Raw genomic sequence first — 19,531 nt, forward strand, 5'->3', positions numbered from 1 at the left:
TTTTTTAGTATTTTGTATGCCCTCCTTTGTTGTCAATGACCATTTTTAAACGTTTTGGAATTGAATCGACCAACTTTTGGGTGACTTCTGGCCCGATTTTGGACCATTCCTCAACCAATGCCGTTTTTAGGTCCGATTTGTTCAAAATTTTCCGTTTACGGATGTTTGCATCTAAAATAGCCCACAAATTTTCGATAACGTTCATGTCAGGTGACTGTGCCGGCGGTTGCTCAACATGTGGACAATTCCAAACCAGCCAGGTTTGTACAATTCCCGACTTGTGTTTCGGGTCATTATCTTGGTAAAACCGAAAATCTTCACGAATTCCCAGCTTGTCCGCGCTATCGTGCAAATTGGACCTCAAAATATCAAGGTAATGATGTTTATCCATTGTAGTATCAATGAACGCCAAGTTTCCAACTCCTGACGCCGCCATACAGGCCCAAACCATAACACTTCCTCCGCCGTGCTTTACTGTGGCTTTTAAATTTTTTGTTTGCAGCTCTGTATTAGGCTTACGCCACACATAGGTGGCTCCATCTGAGCCAAAAATGTTGAACTTCGACTCGTCAGCAAATATAACGGTGTTCCAAAAGCAGAATCCTTTCCCAAGTGCTCTTTAGCAAATTTTAATCGGGCATTGATGTTCTTAGTGCTAATGAACGGCTTCTTCCGAGCTATTCTACCATTATACCCCTGGTTTCGGAGTACTCGACGAATTGTTTCTGGGTGGCAACTCTTTCCTAACTCTGCTTCTACTTCAGTGGCAATTTTCGGAGATGATATTTTTGGTTTTCCCGAATTTTCCGGACAATAAAGCGTTCGTCCATCTGATTGAAAATTTTATTTGGAGCATTTCTTGGCTTATCGTGCGTTCTATTCTCGTGTACAAAGCGGTAGATGATGCTCTGGATTGTCCATCCTCAGCCCAACCATTTCAGCAATATTCCTGCGCGAATGTCCGTTTTTAAATGTTTTAGAACAAGTTCTCGCTGATCCAAAGTCGTACGCGGCCCCATTTTGGCAAATTAATTATGACTGAGTGATCTTCTTACTAATTTCACGTGACTAAATTTAAACGAACTTCGAATATAAATACCAAAGCATAGAAAAAAAGAACCGTTATATTAAAAGGAACGGTGATTTACACAGCAGCAAAGTAGGTGGTTGAAATAAGCTGTGGCCTTTTTTTTGTTGATTTTTTGTTCTTAATTAAATTAAAAATATTTACAAAATTATGAAAATTATATGAAGTTACAAACTAATAAATATAACCATTACGAAAAGATCGTGCATTTAAATTTTGTTCATATCTTGTTTGGTTTAGCTTTTATAGGCTGTATAAGTTTTTTTTGGTTGCTGGTTGAAATAAGCTGTGAGCCACTGTACATAAATACTCGATAGTCTTCTTCACTGCGTCGCAAACTTCGGACTGAAATTATAATACCCTCTGCCAGGGTATAAAAATTATAAAACATGGAAAATCATTTCTGAGTTTTAAAAATTTTTTTCTAAATCATAATTTTTAGAAAATAATTTCCGTTTTCAGCAATGTCAGCATAAGCACGCAGAAATTTGTACATATTTATTTAAAGTAAAGTAAAGTTTTCTGAAAAAAAACACAGGGGCGTTTTTGTTTTCATTTAACTACCAAGCCTTTCCTATTTTAATAGGAAATATTTCTGAAAAAATAGGTTATTTATCATAAATTTAATTTTATTAAATATTTACATTTTGTAATGTATTTTACATACAGAAAAAAACTTTTATTTAAACTCACAATGCACAAGTATTCTCAACCAATGGGAGGGCAATCAAGTATATTTCCTTCAATTTAAACGGTTTTTTATAACGTTTTTGGCAACTTGTTTAATAGAACGACAAAAAAATGAATACAAATAGGAGAAGTAAAAATACCAAAAACCAAAATTAAACAAATTTTAATTTTGAACTTGCCACGACATGGATTTCAACTTTTGATCTTTTGCACAATAGTTTAGTGGCCTGACGCAATTACCAGCTAGACCAAGCTAGAAATGTAAAAAAAAAATAACAATTTTGTCTTCATAGAACTTTCTAAAATCAATTTATAAACGAAAAATCGCCATAATTTTTGGAAAACTACGCACGTCAATCATGAAAAAATCGACTTTAGTCTCAGAAAAATAACATGCTTCTCCCTCTTAAATCACACCATTTTGATTTAAAAAAAAAAAAATTTTAATTTTAAAATACCGGTCGATTTTTTTTGAGTGAGGAGCACAAATCGATGCAACGTTCAAAGGAGAAATCGCCTTTGAGATCAAGAAAGAAGTATCCCTCAACAATAAAAAAGCTACCTTTAACTCAGCCGCTTAATGGTAGCCTGGCGGCTTAGTTATCTGACCAGAAATCTGAGCAGTTCTTTTTTCTTTTTTTCAAACTCACCTCTTTTTTGTATTTGATGGAAAAGGGAAAACACTCACGTGTCCTAATGTGCTTAGCTAAACTTTAGGAAACTTTAGGAAATTATATAAAACGATCATAACTTTTTACTTTTGAAACATAAAAATAAACACTTTTTGAATAGATAGTATCAGATTATAAGCCATCTGTAAAAATGTATGATTTAATTGTATTTTGATTGTTTTGTTTTTTTTTAACTCGTCCAAGCTGACGAAACAACTCATTCTTTGAGTGCGAACATAGCCTAGTGTTACAATGTCCAACTCCCGCGCATAAGGCCCAGGTTCGATTCTCGCAGACGACCAAATAAAAATGTGAGTTATTTTAAAATTTTGGTATTATTTGTGTATTAAAATGTTCTAATGTGAATTTTAGAAATCATGTTTATCCATATCATCTTCCCCCTATGTTTGCTAGCTAGCGGGGTGGGTTTGTCTACCACACAACGAACATGGATTTGTCCGTTCGTTCTCGTCTCGCGCTTGCACGGCGAAGCTTGTCAATATGTGTCTGTCGCCGACTGCGATTTCATACAAATACTGTTCGTTTCGCGGCGCTTCCCCTGGCAGAACTCGGAGAATTTATCTCATTTTTAAGAAATATAATTTTTGTCTTAAGAAATAATTTTTCTTGTTTCAAAAATATTTTTTCTAATTTTAAGAAATATTGATTCTTGATTTAAGAAATAATATTAATAACTTAACTTCTTATTAACTTAAAGAATTTTATTTCTTTGTTTTATAAATAAGATTTCTTGGTTTAAGAGCTGCATTTTTTGTTTAAGGAAAGGAATCACCTTTTTTTAAGAATGAAATTTTCTTATTCTTGGCGAATATTCAAAGGTGATTTTACTGGATTTAAAGGTGAAATTTCTATAAGTGTATGAACTACAGAACATGTAGTGACGATGCGCACCCAAAGCGTGTGCATAGGAGTGCATAGCCGCAATTCACAAATCGAAAGGTATCGCTAAATAAATATGAATATCATACCTAGACTTTAGGGAAATTTATTGGTTAAGGAGAAAGGGCGGTGAAAATGACATACTAAAATTTTTTTAAGTGGACATCCTGAGCTTGGGTTGGTAAAATATTACACTTTTTTAACACAGTTTAAATTTTATTTTAAAATCCCGTCGAATGACACACAAATTTGCTTGGATCCTATACTCCGTTCAAAAGTTATTCAAATAATGCTTTTTTTTGGTATAATACAAAAGTTTTTTTATATCGTTTCTAAATTTCAAATAATTTTAGGGACTCAAGGACTTTTAAGGACGTCGTAAAAAATATTTGTTCTAAGTTTGTAGAAGTTTAACGCTTCTTAGGCAAGAATGAGTAGATAAATGGTTTCAGGTTAAATCATTTCATTTTCATGAAATAATTGTAAAATATTAATTATTTATTGAAATTTAAGTGAAGAACTAATCTAAATTTAAGCAAACTTGTTTGAAATCATATAGTTTGCAAAAAAATAAGCAAAACGTAAGCAAATATATTAAACGACGTTATTCAAATTTTAATGTTCAATAAAGCCAGATAACTTTCTCGTTAATTTTTTTATCCTTACAAATGGAATTTTTAATTTCAGTCGGAAGGACACATTTCCGATCCTAACAGCATCATTAGGAGAGCCGATCTAGCCATGCCCGATTGTTTGTCCACTTTAAACTAGCCAATCAGTTTTAAAACTATTAGTAGAAGTTGAAACGAAAGTAATGGTTTATTGTTTCAGAGTTACGGCTCTAATTATATTTCAATCAGACCACGAAAATATACATATTGTTGTTTTAAAAATTTTTAATTTTTTGAATAGTTGCAAAAGTGTTTGATATCAAATTTTGTGACGAAAAATGAATAACCGTTGGCTAAATAAATACACTTTTTAAATGTTCCCATTCGTCACGCTGAGATAATATGCCTGCGTAGGCAAAAACCTGGAATGGTCCGAATGGAAACGTTAAATACTCGTAAAAAATATAAATGTTTCCTAAAATATATAAATTTTTTTAAAAATATATAAATGTTGAACAAAATATTGAGATATTTTGTTACATAAGGACATGTTTTCTATGATATAGAAATAAATTTCTAAAATTTCGTAACCTGAAACTAACCCTTAAACTTATAAATATTTCCTAAGAATTATAAATATTTTCTAAGAACTAAGAATGCTTGAAATGTGTGAACGAAATATTCAAGCTTGTTAGCTTGTTAACGCAAGTTCAAGTTCCATTGGCGACATAACGGCCTTTTTTTAAATTTATTTGTTATGTACAGACACCCAAAATTTAGAAAACTCTCCTTTGATTTGGGAGTCCTTTGAATAAATATTTTGATTCAAGAAAAAATTGTAATTGAATATAGAAATCCTTTTTTTTTCGGGCGGCAAAAGAAACAACATTTGTTTAGTTTTTAAAGGCAAATTTACCTTTGAGTCAGCCTTTGACTTAGTCGGTTAATCGGTATCCTAGCGGCTAAGACGTTTGACCAGATATCTGAGCAGCAATTATGAGCAGCAATAGTTGGAAAACCATCTCTGAATACTTTTTTTCCAAACTCTCCTTTTTTTTTATTTGATTTGCCTGTGCAAAAAAGGACACAAAGAAAGGACAAGCCCACATGTGTCTTAATGTGCTTAGCTAAGTTTAGGCAGACAACATAAATTAGGAAATTATCTTAAATGATCATGACTTTTTATTGTTAATACAAAAAAATAAACTATTTCTGAATACATATATTCAGATTCAGATTCTAACATGACTCGTTCAAGCTGACGAGACAGACCTTGCTTTTGACGTTATTTCTTTGAGTGCCATAGCCTAGTGTTACATTGTCCATCTCCCGTGTGAAAGTCCTGTTTTCGAAAATCGCCGACGACAAGATAAAAATGAGAGTTTTTTTTTTAATTAAGCATTATTTGTTTCTTATTTTCTTATGTGAATTTTACCTAACATGTTTATCTTTATCATCTTTTCCCCTAGTTTAATTTGAAATGAAAATGCATGTGTGTATGTGTATGTGTGTACTAGCAGGTCGTTCTACCACACACAGTGACTGACATGTGACATCCCTGTAAGACCAACTGCATGCTGGAAAACCAGAGGCATTGGGATGCGGTAGCTAATATGGCATCCTGAAGGACTTAAGGCGTCGAGAACAGAGTCGACGCAACGAGCAATAAGGACGAGCGGCAACCTGACCGCCATCCGTCCTGCGAAGTATATCTTTGCGGCGTTCCCGCGGGAACGTAACTCTTCTACCTGTTCCTCTTCTACCATTGCTCTTTTATATACTTAAGCTTTTTTTAATAATAAAAAAAAATGTGACATCCCAGTCGGAAAAAACACGCTTCCAGGATGTATTCTTTTACGCTTCCTTTGCATGCGAAAACGCATTCCAGATACTTGAAAGCTCCCTTTCCTTTTTGTTCGAGACGGGAAAAGAAGCAAGACTTCTTTTAGAACCTATCTAAGAAGGAATCTTAATATGTTCCATTGGAAGGTAGTTTCAACTTTGGAAACGCTAGGCTTTCCCTTCTATTTGTATTTTACGAAGGAAGCATTCTACAGCGCACTATTAGAATGAACTTAGAAGCGTTCCTCGGGAACCTTTCTGGATTGCTTCCAAAGCAAGCATTGAGTAACACATCTAAAGAATGAATATTGATCCCTTCCACAAGAACACATAGAATGATAATAGTCTTACCCAAGAGTGCAAATATTATCGTTCCCCAAAAAGGTATTGGAACAGTTCTATTTTTTAATTTCCATTTTTATTTATATATTTTATTTATTTTAATATGATTTAACACACTATGTTTTTTGTTTTTACTCAATAATTGTAAAGCACTAAACAAACAAGGAAATATGTAATTTTATTAAAATATGATTGTAAGTTTGTAAAACCCTTATCGAATAATGTCACATTACAATACGTAGGACGCAAAACCTTCCTTGTCCTTAGTACCGCCGTAGCTTAGCTCCAATATTAAACTGGTACTTAATACCTTACTAATATTCCTTGGTAAATTGTCCTCCAAAAGAGTTTTGAATATTGCAATCTGATGTAGATGTAGAAGGAAGAGAGAAAAATGAGAGCACACAAATAAACTTATAAAATATAAATAAACTAACTTCTGTTTTGAAATAGTTTTTCTACAACTCAAATCTTATTGCAGTGTACGCTCAAAAAAAATTATTCGTTTTATTTGTTTGATTAACAGTCACACACATTTGTGTTGTCCGTAAACTGTTTTTAAACTGTTATTTTTTTGACACAGGTAGACTTTACATGTTTTTAAATGTTTTTGTTAATGTTTTTTCGTTCACATTATTAGTATTTGTTATGAGCGTACACGGCATATAAGATTGTTAATAAGTGTTTTTCAATTCATTAATTTTTTGGAACAGGTAAACATCACATATTGTTTTAATTAATCCAGTGTTTGGATTAACAGTATTGGAACTTCTTTTTCTTTTTAGTTTGTTTATATCAACACTTTACTTACTTGAAAATTTCAACGGCAGCGATTTTAATTATAATTTGAAACACTGCTCACGAGATTGTCTCCAAGAAAAAAAAATCGCCAGTGGCGAGAAATGCAAAAGAAACGAAAAAGACCGCGCGTTTTCTTGCATTTTCACTTTTGTTCTTGACGTTTGCTTTTCAGAGTACCGTTTTGTTAGGTTACTCCGTGTGATTACAGTGGCGGAGGAAAGTATAGCGCCGGCAAATGTAAAATAATAATTCAAAACAAAATCACTCTTTGAAAAGAAGTCATGTAACCGTGTATATATTATTACCTAAAATTAAAATATATAAAAAACTGCTTCAAATTAATAATGTTCTAATATAATATAAAATACATTAAATATTATATTTAATAAAATATTTAATATTAATATTTATTACAGAATTCATTTTAGGAAAAATTTTAACGAGTCATTTACCACCGACATAACAGAGCGTTTGTATTTGTATTTATTATAAAATTTCATCCTAACGCTACAAGTTAGGAACTTATAAGTTAATGCGCTAGTTACTAAAATATTTTTTTAGAGATAAATAGTGAATATATGCTGTTCATTAAGAAAAATATAATAAATTGGTTTCCCATTTTTTTGTCGATCCGAAACAAGACTTCTTATTGCGTTCTTAAGTAAGCGAAAAAAAATCGGACGATTTTTTATACAAGTACTGTTCGTGACACGACGGATCCTTTGGCAGAGCTCTAGAAATTATCTTATTTTTAAAACAGGGCATTTCCAAGAAATGGTCAACGATGAGAAACTTTTTGTTTGGTTAAATATATTAAAGAAATACGCAAATGTCGATAGGCGATTACATCAGAGCCCGTTTCTTACTGTTTCATTAAAAAATACGACGGCATATATCTCCCATACGAAAAATCGAAAAAAAAAAAACAAGAAAGGAAGCAAATTTTGGCAAGCCGAAATTCATATACCCCTGCAGCTATTGCAAAAATTAAATATTCTTGAAAGCATTAAAATTATGATTTACTTTAGGTTAGGTGATTTACTTTAAATTTTGTTTTAAAGCATTGAAGCTATGATGATTTGCAGCTCAGTTATTCGATTGTTTCATGGTAGTTATATGATATCGTTTTCCGATTTTAATAAAATTAAAACCGTTATTCTGAATTGCCAAATTATTAATTAGTCAAAACTAATTAAAAAAAAAAATGACAAAATAAAAAAGTTACATTTAAAAAATTTTTATTTATATAATTTTTATTGTTCCATGGGAGCTTTATGTTATAGTCATCCGATTTTGATTAAATTTAAACCGTAATTGTGAAATATTTAACCATTACTAAATGTCGAAGACCTAAAAAAAAAATTAAAAAACAGCAAAGTTAGAATATTTTTCATTTATTTTTCCGAATGTTCCTATGGGAGCTATATGCTATAGTCGTCCGATCCGGCTCGTTCCGACTTATATACTACCTGCAAAAAAAAGACAACTTTTAGGAAAGTTTCATTCAGATAGCTTTACAACTGAGAGACTAATTTGCATAGAAACGGACGGACAGACGGACATGTCTAGATCGAATCTCCTAGTGATGGTGATCAAGAATATATATACTTTATAGGGTCGGAGATGTCTCCTTCACTGCGTTGCAAACTTCTGACTGAAATTACAATACCCTCTGCAAGGGTATAAAAATTATAACTTTGCTGTTTCTTATATTTTTTTTAATTCTTTGACATATAGTAATGGTTAAAATTTCATCAAAATCGGACGACAATAGCATATAGCTCCAAAGGAAAAATCGAAATTATAAATGAAACAAAATTAGAATTTCGCTGTTTTTTAATTTTTTTTTTTAGTTCTTCGACATATAATAATGGTTAAATATTTTAGAATTATGTTTTAATTTTCATCAAAATCGGACGACTATATCATAAAGCTCCCATAGGAACAATCGGAAAAAAAAAATATTATAACTTTGCTGTTTTTTAATTTTTGTTTTAGTTCTTCAACACATAGGATTGGTTAAATATTTCAGAATTACGGTTAAAATTTCATCAAAATCAGACGACTATAGCATTTAGCTCCCTTAGGAACAATCGGAAAAATAAATGAAATAAAATTATAACTTTGCTGTTTTTTAAGTTTTTTTTTGTAGTTCTTCGACATTTAGTAATAGTTACCTATTTCACAATTACGGTTTAAATTCAATTAAAATCGGACGACTCTAACGTAAAGCTCCAATTGGAGCATTAAAAATATATATAAAAAAAAAAATTTTTAAATGTAACTATTTTATTTTCTAATTTTCTTTTAAAATTCGTTTTGACTTATTAATAATTTGACAGTTCAGAATTATGGTTTTAATTTTATAAAAATCGAAAAACGATATCATATAGCTGCCATAGAAACTATCGAATAACTGAGCTGCAAATCATCATAGCTTCAATGCTTTTAAACATAAATGAAAGTAAATAACCTAACCTAAAGTAAATCATAATTTTAATGCTTTCAAGAATATTTAATTTTTGCAATAGCTGCAAGGGAATATGATTTTCGGCTTGCCGAAATTTGCTTCCTTTCTTTTTAATGATTCATTTTCATGTAAAATTGAATAAAAAATAAAAATAATCTAGTGAAAAGAGATGAATAATGTAATGGTTTATATACACTAAAAATTAGAGTTTATTTTTAGTCCACACAAACTAAATTAGTCAGCTGATTGTACAGCAGAGTGGGACCCATGTCATCTCTAGCTCTTCCGGGAATTGGCGGTCTTTTCTGCCTAACATTACCTGATCGTGGTTGAAATACTCAAACTAATTGAGTTATTGGAAATTTAATACTGTTTTGTATTAGCAAAGCGAAAAACTTGTGACTGCAGTACTTCGAGACGATTTATTTTGCGTTATTTGTGAAGAAACTATTTCGAAATCACGACGACGAAAAGGAGTGGTTACAATGACGTTCGATTGATCACTAACTTTAATATTTCAATAATTTCTCTTAGAACCTAACTTATGCTACGGTGGCGAGAGACGGGGCGAATTCGCAAGAGCGAACAGACGAAAGCTTTATTGGCTCCCGCTCTCGCCCTACAACTAGAGATTTCAAATACAAGCGCCAAGTGCGCAAACACCGCCCTTCTGAAGGGACGACGTCCTTCAGCCCAGAACGGGCAACAGGGCTAGTCGGTGGACAGCTCGCCTAGACTCCCCCTCCTGCGTCCTGACGACCGCCACGCGAACCTTGCAATCGGCGCCGGCGTGCACCGCTACCACCTGTTCTATCCGCCACTGCTGGGGCGGAAGGTTGTCTTCTCCTCCGCGGTCAAGAGGTCTTGGCCTACTGTCCGAAGGAACAGGTGCTTTGCAGACTTCACGCCTGCCTCCCATAGTCCGCCGAAGTGCGGTGCTCTGGGCGGTATGAACGCAAACTCGCGTCCTTTGATGCGAATGTTTCGATACCGCCCCCTGCTCCTCCAGACCGGCTCGGAACTCTCTCATGTGCCGATCTGCGCCGATGAAGTTGGTGGCGTTGTCGCACCACACCTTCTCCGGAATCCCGCGACGACTCACGACCCTTTGAAATGCCAACAAGAACGCATCAGTGGTTAGGTCAGACACTAATTCTTATTGGACCGCTAACTAACTAACTAACTACAATGTATTGGGTGGACGGGGTACTAGACCCTATCCCGAAAAAAGAATCCGCAGTTAACTCCCAGAGAAGTTAGCTCACGCTAAAGGGTAAGCCTTACCTTCTCCGATCGCCGTCGGCCGCAGAGTGATCTGTCTGGGCCCCGGCGCCCTTTTTATATCCTCCCGGCCCTCGCCAGTGTGACTGTAGTTTCATAATCCTATAGCCATGGCCCTACCGCGTGTGGCTTGTGGTGGCTATTGGTCAGTGTGACCGTTTCCTTTGTTTGGCGCGCCCGCCCGGATATTTAAATTTGAATATTTTCATTTAACTTAAATTTATTTCGGCTTCTTGCCTTTGAACTCATAATTATTTCGGCTTCTTGCCTTTTGGTATTGAACTTATAACTATTTCGGCTTCTTGCCTACTTAACGACATCTATAGCTTATGTTCTTATATCTACTTTGTGCGCTCCTGAGCGTCACACCTCCCCCCTCTTGCGAAGGCACGAAGTGTCTTATCGTGATGCGGCTTCCCCTTCCAAAGATAGCCTTCCACGTCTTCTGGTCGTCCTTCACTAGGATACTCTGCTGTTTCCCCTTTCCCCTCCTGTTCCATCTCTCTTTGATTTCATTGACCGCCCTGGCTGACATCGTCGCATCTCTGGGTACGATCCACCCCATATCGTTTGTGAAACACTCCACTCGTGGCGCCTGTGCGTCTGGGCGTGCCTCTGTCTCCTGGCTTGGTGTTGCTTTTTCTGCCTGTGCATCCGCCGCTTGTGTATCCATGTCCATCGGGTGTAGCTCCAGGATGTCCCGGTCTGGCGACGGTGTCCTTGCCCGTTCTTCCTGGACACTTCCGTCGGTCACTGCCTCCAGAGAGCTGCGAGGAACATGGGCGATCCGGGTCCGTCCGCCTCTATTGGTCGCCACGGCCGTTCTTGCTGGCGGTTGGGCTGTCTGTCGCTCCTCTGGTCGTGACTGCCCTTCTCTTTGTGCCAGAGCTAGCCTGCACATTGGTGGTCTGAGGCGAGTCGGTGCTGTCCTGACCCGTATGCCCGCCCCTGCTGGTCTCGCCGGTATCAACCTCGCCGTTCGCCTTTCTTGCTGCAGCCGTGTGCTGCTCTCCCGGAACTTCTTCTTTGTGGCGTCGAATTTGTTAATTTTGTTGTTTTCTTTGTTGTTCCAGAAAATTGCTGATTTCCTCCTCCGTCGGTTCCGTATCGTCTGTGCTCTGCTCGGGTTCTATTTCGCCTTGTGTTGTCTCTGCCTCGGTGATATCTAATTCCAGATTGCCGCATTGGATTCTTGTGCGTGTTTTGGCCAGAAAGTCTATTCCTAATAATATTCCTCCTGTCACCTGGTTTAAGATGAGGAAATCCAACTCGAATTCTTCTCCTGCGAACTGTATGTTGGCAGTAAAGTCTCCATCCGATCTTTGCTTTGATCCGTTCGCTAATGTTATTTCTGTCCTTTCCTTCCTCCATTTTCCATATTTTCTCAATTCGTTGTATCTTCTCTTGCTGATCACACTGATGCTCCTGCGTCCACTGTTCCTTTTGCTTTTACTGGTCCGATTTTTACCGTGGCAAATATTTGGAATCCGTCACAACTTAATTGTTCCCCTGTCGCTGGTATTTGTTTTTGGTCCTGAGCTACCAGCGTTACCGGTTCAGGCCTCTGGCGTTTCCCGTTCCAGCTCGGCAACATTCCGTTGTTCTTGTTCCATTTCTGCCGCATACCCAGCAAAACAGTCTTGGGGGGTTTGTGCAGGTTCTTGCGGCGTGCCCTGTTCCTCCGCATCTTATGCAGATTTCCGACGTAAAGTTCTGGTTTCCTGTTGTTATTGGTCTATTGGTTCCTTCCATAGTTTCTATTTCTTCCACTTCTTCTGCCAACCTCAGGAATTCTGTCAATGTTTTAAATCCCGACCGTCTCGTGTAGAGCTTTATTTTACTTCTGCAGTTTCTGTATATCCGGTCCAGCTTTGTCTCTTCTGAATACTCTGTAAATCTCATTAGTTTCCTCAGGTTCATTGCGTATTCCCTTGTTAACTCTGTTTCTCGCTGCCGTGGTTGAGTGATTTGTGTTTCCAACTGTTCCTGATATCTTGGTGGCAAAAAGTATTCTAACAGTTCCTCCCTGAGGTCCTCCCATGTCCTTATCTGGCTCGGTGTGGTGTTCCACCAGTCCACTGCTACTCCTTCTAGGATGAATGGCATCGTCTGGATCAGGGCATCTTTGTGTATGCCGTAGCCTTTGGCCCGTTCCTCCATCTTGCTGATGAATTCCAAGGGATTGGTTGCTCCTTGGTAGCGGATCCCCCAACTCCTTACTCGGTCTAAGATTTCCACTTCTACCTTTCTGTCTGGTTTGTCTGGAGTTTCCGATTCCCGCCGTGGTGGGGTGTTGGTTTGTTTGACCCGTATGTCGATCTGGTTCGCCATCGTGTTGAGTTCCTCCGCTGGTGTGCTGCTCTGATCCGTTGCTCCTTTTTCCTTTTTGTGCTTCTCTGCTAGTACTCCCAGTCTTTGCCTGATCGTCTCCGTGTGGTCTGGGTCCTTTGCGAATGCTGACAGTATCTGTCTTAGCTCCTCCACTTTTCCTGTTGTGTCTAATCCGAACTCTCTTGCGTACTTGATTAGATCCGCCTTAGTTGCTAGGTACACCCACGTCGACATAACTCTGTACCGATGTCTTTCTCTTTGCAACCACTTTAACCTGCTCGGGCGCCATGTAACGATCCTGCTTTGCTGAGGTAGTTCAACGGTGTCCAGGGGCTCGTTCCAACATTTATTTATGTCAGGAGTGGTTGCTGTAAGAGGTCGACCCGGTTCCCAGAGTATGACACGTAAACGGGTTCAGTGAAATCGAATCGGTATGCGTTTATTAAGAATTATTTGTTACATAGGATATATATAGATATATATACAGTTCGTGCTGCAGGGGCTCGTCCGCCCGTAGGTTGGGGTCTTCTGTGTCGTCGTTCGGCGTCGTCGTTGGGCGTCGTCGTCCAGGTGGCGGCGGCGTCGGCGGCGGTGGCGGCGGCGGGTACCCTGTGGATGAGAAAGGAAAAGCCACGTCCCTCTTGGCTATGCTTATGTCTAGGAAGATAAGACAGTTTGGAGGCCGCTTGGGTCTACCAGTTCCGAGAAGAGGGTGGAGTCGCTTGGGGCTACCTGGGCCCCGGCGCCCTTTTTATATCCTCCCGGCCCTCGCCAGTGTGACTGTAGTTTCATAATCCTATAGCCATGGCCCTACCGCGTGTGGATTGTGGTGGCTATTGGTCAGTGTGACCGTTTCCTTTGTTTGGCGCGCCCGCCCGGATATTTAAATTTGAATATTTTCATTTAACTTAAATTTATTTCGGCTTCTTGCCTTTGAACTTATAATTATTTCGGCTTCTTGCCTTTTGGTATTGAACTTATAACTATTTCGGCTTCTTGCCTACTTAACGACTATCTATAGCTTATGTTCTTATCTCTACTTTGTGCGCTCCTGAGCGTCACAATTTTTCCGACTACTCCCGAATTTCTGCTACCCGGTTCGAAACATAAACCGACAACGACGAGGGTAAAGTGATCTCGGAGTCTGTCCACAGGAATACATTCTCAATTGGGAAATTTAGCAATGGCCTGACACGATCTATCTAAATAAATCTCACCTCTTAGTGAGCTGCACACAACTCAAGGCGAGGCAAAGTTTTCGTTATCAGGGGAACTACTTTCGATTTGGCGGTCAATAAAGAAACTTTCAAACCTTCAGCAGTTTGAGTATGAACGTAAATGCACGCTCCATACGCTCGCATGGAAGCATCAGCAAACCATGTATGTGAATCGGGACTTGTGGATCTGTGTTGACGAATCGCCATTTTTTCAGCTTTTACATTATTTTCAGAGGCACATCTCCCTAACACTATCCAGCCGAGCACAGTCTTTTGTAAGATGGAGAGTTCAGGCCCCTGCTTTATCTGGCCAATAGATAAAAGGTCAAGGAACGTATCAGCGCCGATAAGCATATCTATTTTTTGGGGCTTGAAGAAGAATGGATCTGCCAACTGAATATTTTCAGGCACCCTCAACCCGCTGGTGTTCACCGCTTGATCCGGATGATAACCAGAAATATTTTTCATAAACCAAAAATCGGACGACAACTGGCTGTTCCCTACTAGCGACTTCACAATCGTGTGTATTTTTTTTGTGGCTTGGGCATTAGTTCCATAAATGCCTCGCAAGCTCATGCACATGTCCTCTCTTGTAATTTTGAGCCTCTGAGCGAGAGCCAAAGTCGAGCAACGCTCGAGCTAAAACAAACTCGCCATTTTTGGTTTGGACGCTCACAACAGCAGTTGCAAGAATGATTCGATCTGATGCATTCGCATGCAAAACATGCGACGTGGATGGAGACTCCTGCATGAGCGTGGGCTGAGAAGGGGGTGGCAACGCAAGATTTGTGTTTGGGGAATATATGTGTAGCAAAGTTTGATCTGAGGAATTGCACACTCTAAATCTGTTCGATTTGCATTGAATGCATAAGGGTGCTCTTTTAGCGAAATCGAATCTTTGCTGAACCGTTAGAGCTGCGAAGGAAGCACAGTTTCAAATCTGATGTTCAGCTGAGTTGCAATACTCGCATTGATCAGAGTCGTCCCTGGCAGCGACAAACGAAAAACTCCTATTTACATTCTTTTTAGGGTTAGATTGGGTCTGCTGAACAGTTTTGGGCTTGGAAGCCTCTACCATGTGTTGGTATCGCCTTGCGAAGCGATGATTCGCCAAAGTGAAAACGAAGTATAATCTAACTATTCTTCACATTTTCTTTTAGTTTCTGCATCGATCATGCTCATTACCAGATGTATTAAAATAGCATTAGTAATGCGTCTATCATCCCCAATAGACAGCAAGGAGTCATACAAGGCTGTGACCGTGTCGATGAGGGTTCTCAAGGCTGTAGCTGAAGGCTGGGAAATTTTTTGCAAATTAAAAAGTGTCGATATATTGTCAATAAAAATAAGACAATCATTATCGTACACCCGCTTCAGGCTAGCAAGGGCTTTGGGATAATTTTCCGCAGTGACTTGAAAGGTCCTAACTGTTCCTAAAGCGTCTCCAGCTAAATTAAATGATTGAATTTTTCAATATCGTGTAAAGTGTCATCTTTTTCAACGAAAGTTTCGAAAAGGCTTATAAAATTTTTAAATTCGGAGTGTTTTCCGCTAAAAGTTGGGAGAGCAATGCTCGGTAGACGGCATTGAGGCGGGCGATTTGCTGGCGGAGCGGATTTCTCGATATTATTTTGTTTGCACTTATTTAAAATCGAAATCAGCAATGACTTTATCATTACGGCCCTCTCTTCCAACTCTTTGTATCTTTCACTTCTATTTGGTATTGCAAAAGTGAACCATTTTCAATGTGCGTATTTAGAATCTCTAATCGACACTCAAGCTCGACCGGATTTACTGATAATTTATCTTCTTTTAAATGGCGATAAGTTCGGTTAATACTTTTCATGCAAACATCTCGTTGGTGTTTAAGCTCTTCGATATCCTTAGTTTATTTGTATTTATTTTGTTAGTATCGAAGAGGTGTTAAATATTTATTTTTATTAAATTATTTATTTGTATAAATAATCTAATAATATTAATAATTACACGAAAAATATCTAAATAGGGATTTTATATATTTTTTATATAAACACTGCGACAGTATATGCCGCACGCACGCACCGAAAAAACGAGCAAACGTTTAGGCAGACCGAAAATGGCACTGCTGCAGCGATCGAGAACGAAAACGACCAAAGATAACTCGAAATAGCGGCAGCGGTGTCGGTGTGCGTGTATATGTGTACGCGGCTAGCGGCTCTTCCTAGGCAAATGCTAACGGAGAATGATACACTGACCGATAACTAAGGGCAACGAATATATAAGCCTGATGCCGAAAGGCGCGCAAAAATTATGAAAAGAGCGGGAAAATTGGAACAGCGCGGGAAAATTCTGAAAAGCGCGGATAAATTCTGAAAAGCACAAGAAAACGTTTAGACAAGCTGCGGAGAAAATTATTGCCGCTAAATTTTGAGAACTACACTTTCCTTTACACTTTTTTACAGATGTTTTATTTATAGCCTAAATTGGTGCTCACTAAGACGAAAATTGGTGGAATTAAGTTTGCACTGATTGGGTCTACGACGAGTATTTTATTTGCTTGTTTATGGGCCAAAGCGATTCACATATAATTCGAAATAGATTATGTTTATTGCAGAATTTTGGTTGTTAGTACATGCAAATTTGTATTTCTTGGTTAGAATGCTCACTATCTACCGATTTTTACACGAATGCAAAAAGTTGAAAGATGGGCCAAAACACAATTGACAAAATGCCACAGATTAACTTTCAACTTCTAGCACGCTATACCTTGTTTGCCGACTTCCTTCCTTTTTTACTTCCATTTGGCGGCAGCAGCAAATTAAACAATTAAATTTTCAGAAACGTCTGGGGCAACTCAAGGATCGGCAGAAAATTTCCAGCAACGAAATATTGTTGAATTTAATTATTTGGCCGAACCGACATGAATAAATTGGTTTTGGGTATTGTTGGTAATTTTAATAGTTTTTCACCGAAAAAATTAAAACAACTCGCGAACTCCACTGCTATCACGTTGGGGTCACCATGGAAATTTAATACTGTTTTGTATTAACACCGCGAAAAACTTGTCAGTGCATTAGTTCGAGACGATTTATTTTGCGTTATTTGTGAAGAAACTATTTCGAAATCACGTCGACGAAAAGGAGTGGTTACAATGACGTTCGATTGATCACTAACTTTAATATTTCAATAATTTCTCTTAGAACCTAACTTATGCTACGGTGGCGAGAGACGGGGCGAATTCGCAAGAGCGAACGGACGAAAGCTTCATTGGCTCCCGCTCTCGCCCTACAACTAGAGATTTCAAATACAAGCGCCAAGTGCGCAAACACAGATAAAATGCGTGAAGTTGTTTGACTCACACGAATTCGCAACCCACCCTACCATGTCTTTACCCTTGAAAGATTTTTAAAGAACCAAAAGTGTAATTGATCATATATTTACATTTCCAGGTCACGAAAGTAAATTAGCTACTCACTCATAATTTTCGATTTAAGCATTGTTACTACAAATGATTTATTAAGTTGACAACTAAACAATGAATTGCGGTACAGTTAAGGTTCTGCTTCATTATAGTAATTGAGTAATTAAATACACTTTGTATCTCTAACTATTTATCTATTTACTTATGAAATTATTGTTATTATTAGTACGTAAACAAAGACACTAGCTGAAAAGGCGTAGAGAATATATATTTGCAAAAAATGTATGAGATTATTGATTACAACAAAACACTTTCCTTTTTAAAATAATGCAAACACAATGCAGACTTATACAGACGTGTTATCAGAATTTCGGATGGATACTTAAAACAAAAGAAAGAACCGATGTGAACGTAATTGACTAGGCGATAACGGCATTATCGATGGTGTATAAGCATAACACGGACAGAACTAATACTTGGATTAAGCTAAAATTGATTCACCGTATTTAGAATACACTCTTTCGGTACACTTACCCGCGTCCAATCCTTCAAGAATACACGGATGACGAGTTGATAACTCCCGTGCTTTAGTGTATGGGGAGGAACTTTTTTATTTAACTTAATGCAAATGATTAGTTCCTGAAATTTGAGTACGCATTGTTTTATTTGTTTTGATTCGGTTTGCACTGAAAGAGTTATTGCATCGCTTGCGTGTGTTTACGTAACTAACCTGCGAGTGAATTCACAAAGCTGGAAAATGTATTTGGTTCTCGTCCTGGCTAAGGCACAGTCGATACTCGATATACTTAAATTACTCGAGATTATCGAACAGGACTGCAGAGTAGTTGTGAATATCGTAAGGCGCGTAAACAAAACTTCAAATTTTTAAGCAAGACATTTAATTTGGTCAAGGCAACCATTACAACCACAGATAATCTGTCGAGTAATCTGGAATTAGGATCGTATATCTTTAGCGTGATAAGTTCCGATTTCTTTTCCTGCCAACGTCCCTTTCTTCTGCACTTAGAAAATTAATGACCTAACTTTTTGTTATAATTTGACTAAAGTTACTATAGTTATAGTTGCGTTTAAAAACTTCCTGGCCTTCTCGGTATGTAACTGGTCTCGATCGGAGATTGTATTGCTTAACATTGGTTTCGTAGGCTTTACGACTATTCCTCTTAATTTCCTCGCCTAATAAAGCTAATTGGTCGAATCTTTCTAGCCGAGTGGATTCTCCTAGTAGTGATAATTTCTTTAACAAGCTATAATCCGATCCATGATTAACTATGTTAAACCCGAATAGTGCTTTTTACGGAGAACAACCTATGGACTGATGTAATGCTGAGCGAAGCGCTGAAGAAATGCTTGTTAAATATAGATCCCAGTTGGTCTGATCTTGACGAAGGTATGAACGTATTGCCGTTCTGCCGCATTACTCTGTGGAGAATAAAGGGCTGTGTAAATATGGCGAATACCCTATATTGTCAGCATTGCTTCAAATTCCTTAGCTTTAAATTGTTACCCGTTCTCACTGAATATAGTTTCAGGTACCCCAAATTCACAAAAACTTCGTTCACATAGAAAATTTTTAATTACTGCGGTCAAACCCTTCTTCAATGGGCAGAGCCAGTGATATCGGCTAAAATGGTCTAAAACAATCAATATTCCGGTATATCCTCTCTTACTGCGTGCATACGGGCCAAGAAGGTCAATGTCAAGACGTTGAAATGGTCTCAAAATTTGGTTAGGAGCTTTGGTTTGCTTACACATCTCGCACTCATTGATAAAGTTTCGAACTTCTATGGACAACCCTGGCCAGAAAAGATTTCGTCGTAGTCGCTCGATGGCATGTGCCTGGCAAATTGCAACTGCTCGAAGTGTTTCG

The sequence above is a fragment of the Drosophila elegans genome, unplaced genomic scaffold (genome assembly GCF_018152505.1).
Source record: "Drosophila elegans isolate 14027-0461.03 unplaced genomic scaffold, ASM1815250v1 contig_536, whole genome shotgun sequence".
NCBI lineage: Eukaryota > Metazoa > Arthropoda > Insecta > Diptera > Drosophilidae > Drosophila > Drosophila elegans.